Here is a 6158-nt window from a genome sequence, read left to right on the forward strand (position 1 = left end):
TGACTAGCCTTAGAATTTATATTCTCTGGGATTTGGAGTGTGTTTGTTGTTTATTTGGTTCTGCTTTTAATGGTAAAGGTGGACTCTGATTCCTAAGCGTCCCTGTGGTTCCCGTCCCCGTCCCGTCCCCCCCCCCCGTCCCCCCCCCCCCCCCCCCCCGCGTCGTCCGCCCCTGGTTCCCAGTGCACTCCCGCGGAGAGTGTTAGGGGATCCAGTTGAGGCTAGGATACAGACTCATTCCTTACTTCAGGAACACCGTGGCCTAATACTGAACCCAAATTCCCAATTCAGATTCAGAGAATGTTCTGGAACCTTCAAAGATACCATCTCTGGCCTCTTCCCCTAAGATTTTTATTCTGTAGCAAATGCTAGAGGGTTCTGCCCGGTATTTCCAATGAGTGATTTTTACGTCCAGGGACCGTCTTACCAGCCTGGAAGGCCCGAAGCCTCAGTATAAGTACTGACATGGCTAGCCTCCAGAGATTGACTGACACCAAACACACCTGGGAATAATGTGGGTGTCCTGACTTATCATATGGCAGTCACGTTGAAATGTCTAGACTCCTTAGATTCACCGGCCAGTGTCTGCCTTTTGCTTCGTTATACCTGAACCCACCCATCTTTATACCCGAACCCACCCAGCACAGAGTCCACCTTCTATAAAAGAATAAAGATCAATATTTATTGAAGAATGAATGAGAAATGACTTTTTAAAAAGACCTGGTCTATGTGCCCATGCTGTTATTTAATTCTCTATGTAGCCCAGGCTGGCCTCCAACTCACAGAAGATCTGCCTGTCTCTGCCTCCCAAGTGCTGGGATTAAAGGTGTGTGTACCACTATGCCTGACTAAGTCCTTTTTTAAAAAAAAATATTTATTTCCCATGTATGGTTGTTTTTGACTGCTTGTATGTATGTACACTGTGTGTAAAGTGCCTGCAGAGGCCCAAAGAGGGTGTTGGAAACCCTGAAACTGAAGTTGCAGATTGTTTCAGACTTCCTTGTGGGAACTGAACCTGGTCCTCTATAAGACTAGCAAATGCTTTAACTGCGGAGCCATCTCTCCGGTACCCCGCCCTTCCCACTCCCGCCCAATTGTTCTTTCGTTTTCACCATCCAATCATAACTTCCTAAATATTCCTTGACTCTTGTCTTTCCTGTCCAGATCATCCCACCCTCCATATCCTCACACCGCCTCTTAATGGGTTTCCCAGTCTCTGATCTTGTCCCTAAGCCCTTGGTCCGTGTAGCAGCCAGAGAGACCTTTTCAAGCGTCCAAGTCCACTCTCTTCAGTCTGGTATTTGAAGGACTCTTCCTCACTTCCCTGGCACGTACTACAGCTGGTCCTGCTGAGCTGAGTCTGGCACACGCTGCTTCCTCCACAAGGACAGCCCCTCTCTCCACTCCCTTCACTGGCCCTCCCATCTCGGCTTTCCCCGGTATTGCCTTTGGCACCACTCTCTGTCACCTCCCAGCACCCCATACACAACACCTGAGTGGCGTGACCCTCCATCCACATCCTGCCCCACCCTCCCAGTTGCTCTACGTTGTACAGCTTATTTATTTGATTTACTTCTGGGCTGAGTTTCTGAGAGCGGGCCCAGGATCTTGATCACCACTGTGTCCCCATCCCCGGGCGCAGTGTGTGGTAAATAATAGTTATTAAGGCAGCAACAGTTGTAATGGCTACCGCTCGGCGGGCAATTACTGCATGCCCGGCCCTGCGTTAATGGCTCTCCCTGGATTGTCGCATTTGATCTCTGTGGTGGAAGCTGTGATACGCAGCTTAGATCCCCTTCCAGGAGTGAAGGCTTGGTTCTCCCCTCCGCAGAGAACCTGCCAGAGGAGATCAGGACCTGTCCCATTTCTCTACCAACAGTGCCAAAAGAACGCGGACTTTTTTGTTTGTTTGTTGTTTGGAGATAGGGCCTCTCTAGCCCCAGCTGTCCCGGAACGTGATATGTAGACCAGGCTCATATTTAGCCTCAAACCTGCAGAGGTTCCACTGTCCCTGCCTCCAGAATAATGGGACTAAAAGCATGCACCATAAGGCCCAGTGAGATAGGAATTTTTATTAAAGCCTTGTGTGCTTGAAGAAATGGGCTTAGAGATGTTTAGTAACTTGCTCACTGTCTGGGGACTAACCTAAGTGAAGAAAACCACCTTGCCCAAGGTCAACCTTTCTTCTAAAGTGGCCTGTGTTCACTGAGGGCCATTCTGCCCAGCCCCCAGGACAGGACCAATAGGTCATCCCAGTTCCTGTGCCCTCTGGGTTTGACTACTGTTTTCTCTGGAACTGTACCATAGCTCAGCCTGTGTCTGTGCTGCTAAGAGGATTCTTGACTGGCTCCTGGCTCCTGCTCCATAACCTTCACATCACAGTCCCCTTCCTAAGGACCCTAAGTAGGGCCAGACCTGCGACAGAGACTTTCGACCCCAGATACCTAGGAGGCTGGGTCAGGGGGATCAAAAGTTGAGGGCCTGCCAGGGTTACAGGGACACACGTGCTCCCAGTAGCTCCATGGCTAGGCAGCTGGCGATTTCCTTTTCACAGATGAGGCAGCTTGGGTTTGGAGATGCTTGCACGAAGCTTTGGTTGGTGGAGGTGGGATCTGCATTTCAGCAATTGACTCAGGCCCACGCTATTAATCTGGCACTCAGTACATACGGTAAATTAGTCAATGGCGCAGTCACCGAGAGGGAAAAAAATGTAGAAAGCTGTAATTGAGAAGCATAGCTGTGTGTACATGATTCTTCTCAATGCCAAGACCGTGAGCAGCAGACAGTTACTATGGGAGAGTCTAAATCAGCCTATCAAGGATGGGTCCCAATTGACCTGACTCATACTTCAGGTCAAAGACGAGGGACTCATGCCCAGCTATGATTTTTAAATGGAAATGTTACCCCAAAGATTTTAGTGCCTGGATGATTTAATACATTTCTAATGGAACATGAGCTGGCACTGAGAACAGCCAGTTCTCTGGGATCCATGCAGAACACTGATCATTTCAAATCATGTTTGTTTGCCTTTGTTGCTATCAGAGATGAATGCATGCAGCCAGGCACACCTCCAGCCACTCCCTTTCAGAGGCCCCTTCCATCATGAGCAGCCTAAGAGGAAGGCAGAGGCGTCTAAAGAATGCCTAGGTGGGAGACATGGCTGGGGAAAGGGGTGACATGGGCAGAAGGCATTGGGACAGACAGGGGGGAGAGGAGATGTCTGGTCTGACTATGCTACGGAGACTCATGATAAGTTCTATAAATACACCCTGGTGGAGGTGGAGGGGAAAATCAATATGGTTTAGCTACAGCATTTCAGACTGTCGCTCTAACCTTGTGTCTGTTTGTCATTAAAATCTGAAGTCTGTGCGGGCTCCAGCACAGCTGCCCTGCACTCTCTGACCTCCTGTGGCAGGTACACCCTGTAACAAACATCTGGCTTTTAATCAGAGACATTCAATTGTGCTAGTTTACTCTCTACATTCTTCCCTGAAAAAAAAAAAAAAAGGAAGGAACCAAGGAACTAACTGCTGTAATTGTAAATACTGGGGTTTCCTTTTCGGTTTGTTTGTAAGGATTTTGTTTTATTTTGTTTGGGATGGGGTCTCACTTTGTAGCCTTGGCTAGCTTGGAGCTCTCTATGTAGACCAGGCTAGCCTCAAACACATAGACATTTACCTGCTTTGGCCTCCTGAGTGCTGAAATTAAAGGTGGTCCCCACCTTGTGAGCTACAGATTTCTTTTTATGTGAGTGTGTGTGTGTGTGTGTGTGTGTGTATGCTATGAAAGAGGCCAGAAAAGAGGCTAGCCTGGAGCTCTCTATGTAGACCAGGATAGCCTCAAACACAAAGACATCTGCCTACTTTGGCCTCCTGAGTGCTGAGATTAAAGGTGGTCACCACCATGTGAGCTATATATTTCTTTTTATGTGACTGTGTGTATATGCTATGGTGGAGGTCAGGAAAGGGCATTCTCCCGAAGCTGAAACTGCGAGCAGTTGTGAGCCCACAAATGTGGGTCCCAGGAACTGAATTTGGGTCCTCTGGAAAAGCACTCTTAACCATTGAGCCCTCTCTCTCACCTCTGTTTGTTTTTTGAGAAGGGAAAAAGGAAGAGGGAGTGAGCAGTCATGCATCTGGGTACTGCCCAGAAGAGGTCAGAGCCTAGGATTTAAAGGGATCAAATTAGGTAGGGAGTCACACAGTGATGTGGAACTGATCTCCAGTCAAGCTGGGGCTGGCAGAAGAGAACCGAGTGAGCCTGTGGGGGGCAGGATGGTGGTGTGACTCTGGTGTTGGCAGGGAGGTTAAGATTTATCTGAAGTGTGGTCAGCAGCTCAAGGGCAGAGGGAGGACTGCCCAGCTGGCTCTAACAGACAGCACATCAGTGCAGAGTGCATTGCTGGAAGCCTGAACTCTGCTGGTGGCGTTGGAGAGACCACTCAGTAGTGGTTAAGCGTGCTTACTGCTCTTCCAGAGGAGCTGGGTTTGGTTCCTAGTGCCTACACCGAGGTCTCACAGTCTCCTATAACTCCAGCTTCAGGAGATTCAATACCCTTTTCTGGTCTCCACAAATGCCCAAACGTATGTGGTGTATACACACACGCACATGCGAGTGCGCACACACACACACACACACTTTAAGAAAATAAAATCTCAGCTGGAGAGTGGTGGCGCATGCCTTTAATCCCAGCACTTGGGAGGCAGGTGGATCTCTGTGAGTTCAAGGCCAGCCTGATCTTCAAGAGCTAGTGCCAGGACAGGCACCAAAGCTACAGAGAAACCTTGTCTCGAAAAAACAAAAACACCCAAAAAACAAAATACAATCCCCTCCCCTGCTATCTCCTAACTACCTCCCTTAACTACCTCCCCTAACTACTTTCTCTAACTACTACCCCTAACTACCTCTCCTACCTCCCCTAACTACCTCCCTCAATAGTTCCTCTATCAGAGGCCTTAGATACACAGCCCAACTTGTTCCCCTCACTATCATTCCCCAAACTTAAAAACAGTCCACACTATGCTGGTCACTTTTCTCATTGCTGTGACAAGAGCCCTGGCAAAATCAATTTAAGGATGGCTCTAGCTGGCTCACAGTTTGAGGGTACAGTCTATCCCAGTGGGTAAGGCAGGGCAGCGGGCACGAGAGGCAGCAGGGCACCTCAACCTCAGTCAGGAAACAGAGGCACGGGTACCAGTGCCTGTTCACTTTGTTTCTGCAGTCCCCTATCCCAGCCCATGATACTGCTTACGTGTAGAGTGGACCGTTCCTTCTCGGTTAACCCTCCGGGAAACACCCTCCTAGATACACCCAGAGGTGTGCTTGGATGATGACTGTGGAGTTGGCAGTGACCTTCACAGACACTGTGGTAAGACTGTCAGGACCCGACTCATTTATCAGTCCAGCAGACCTAGGGGTGTGACTGCTATTAAGCCCACTGGAGGCATGAGGAACAGTCTAGAACTACCGAGTAACTCACTAGGGGGTTACATTCCTTGAGAGTCAGAATCGCAGGTCTCTGGGATTCCATGGCCTGAACACACACAGCTCGTGCCGCTGTGCCTCTCTCCTTCCCGTGGGAAGCTTTATGGGATAGAGTCCATCTCCTGACCCAAGTTCATGGCCACCTGCAAATGTGACCATATCGAGGAGGTTGCACTGAATTAAGATGGACCCTAATCCAAAGACTGGCATCCTTATAAGAAAGAAGTGTGGGCACAGAGATGGGAAGACCCACGGGAAGAGCACCTTGTGATTTCAGACAACCAGCATGATGCATTGACAAGGACAACTGGCAACTGTCAGTGAAGGCACAAGAAGCAAGCAGGATTCTCTCCTAGAACCTTCGAGAGAGAGAGAGAGAGAGAGAGAGAGAAAGAGAGAGAGAGAGAGAGAGAGAGAGAGAGAGAGAGAGAGAGGAAAGAGAATGCACACACACACGAGAGAGAGAGAGAGAGAGAGAGAGAGAGAGAGAGAGAGAGAGAGAGATTCATCAATTTTAAACTTCTGGCCTCCTGCACTATGCGGTCTATTGTTTTAAGACCCGGGACGTGTGAAACCTTTATTAGAGTGGCCCTAGAAAATAAAGACAACACCAAGCAGCCACACCATAGGTCTTTATTGCCTAACTTCAGAGCGACACACGGAACTGTCGTTGC

This window comes from Chionomys nivalis, chromosome 8 (assembly GCF_950005125.1).
Source record: "Chionomys nivalis chromosome 8, mChiNiv1.1, whole genome shotgun sequence".
NCBI classification, from domain to species: domain Eukaryota; kingdom Metazoa; phylum Chordata; class Mammalia; order Rodentia; family Cricetidae; genus Chionomys; species Chionomys nivalis.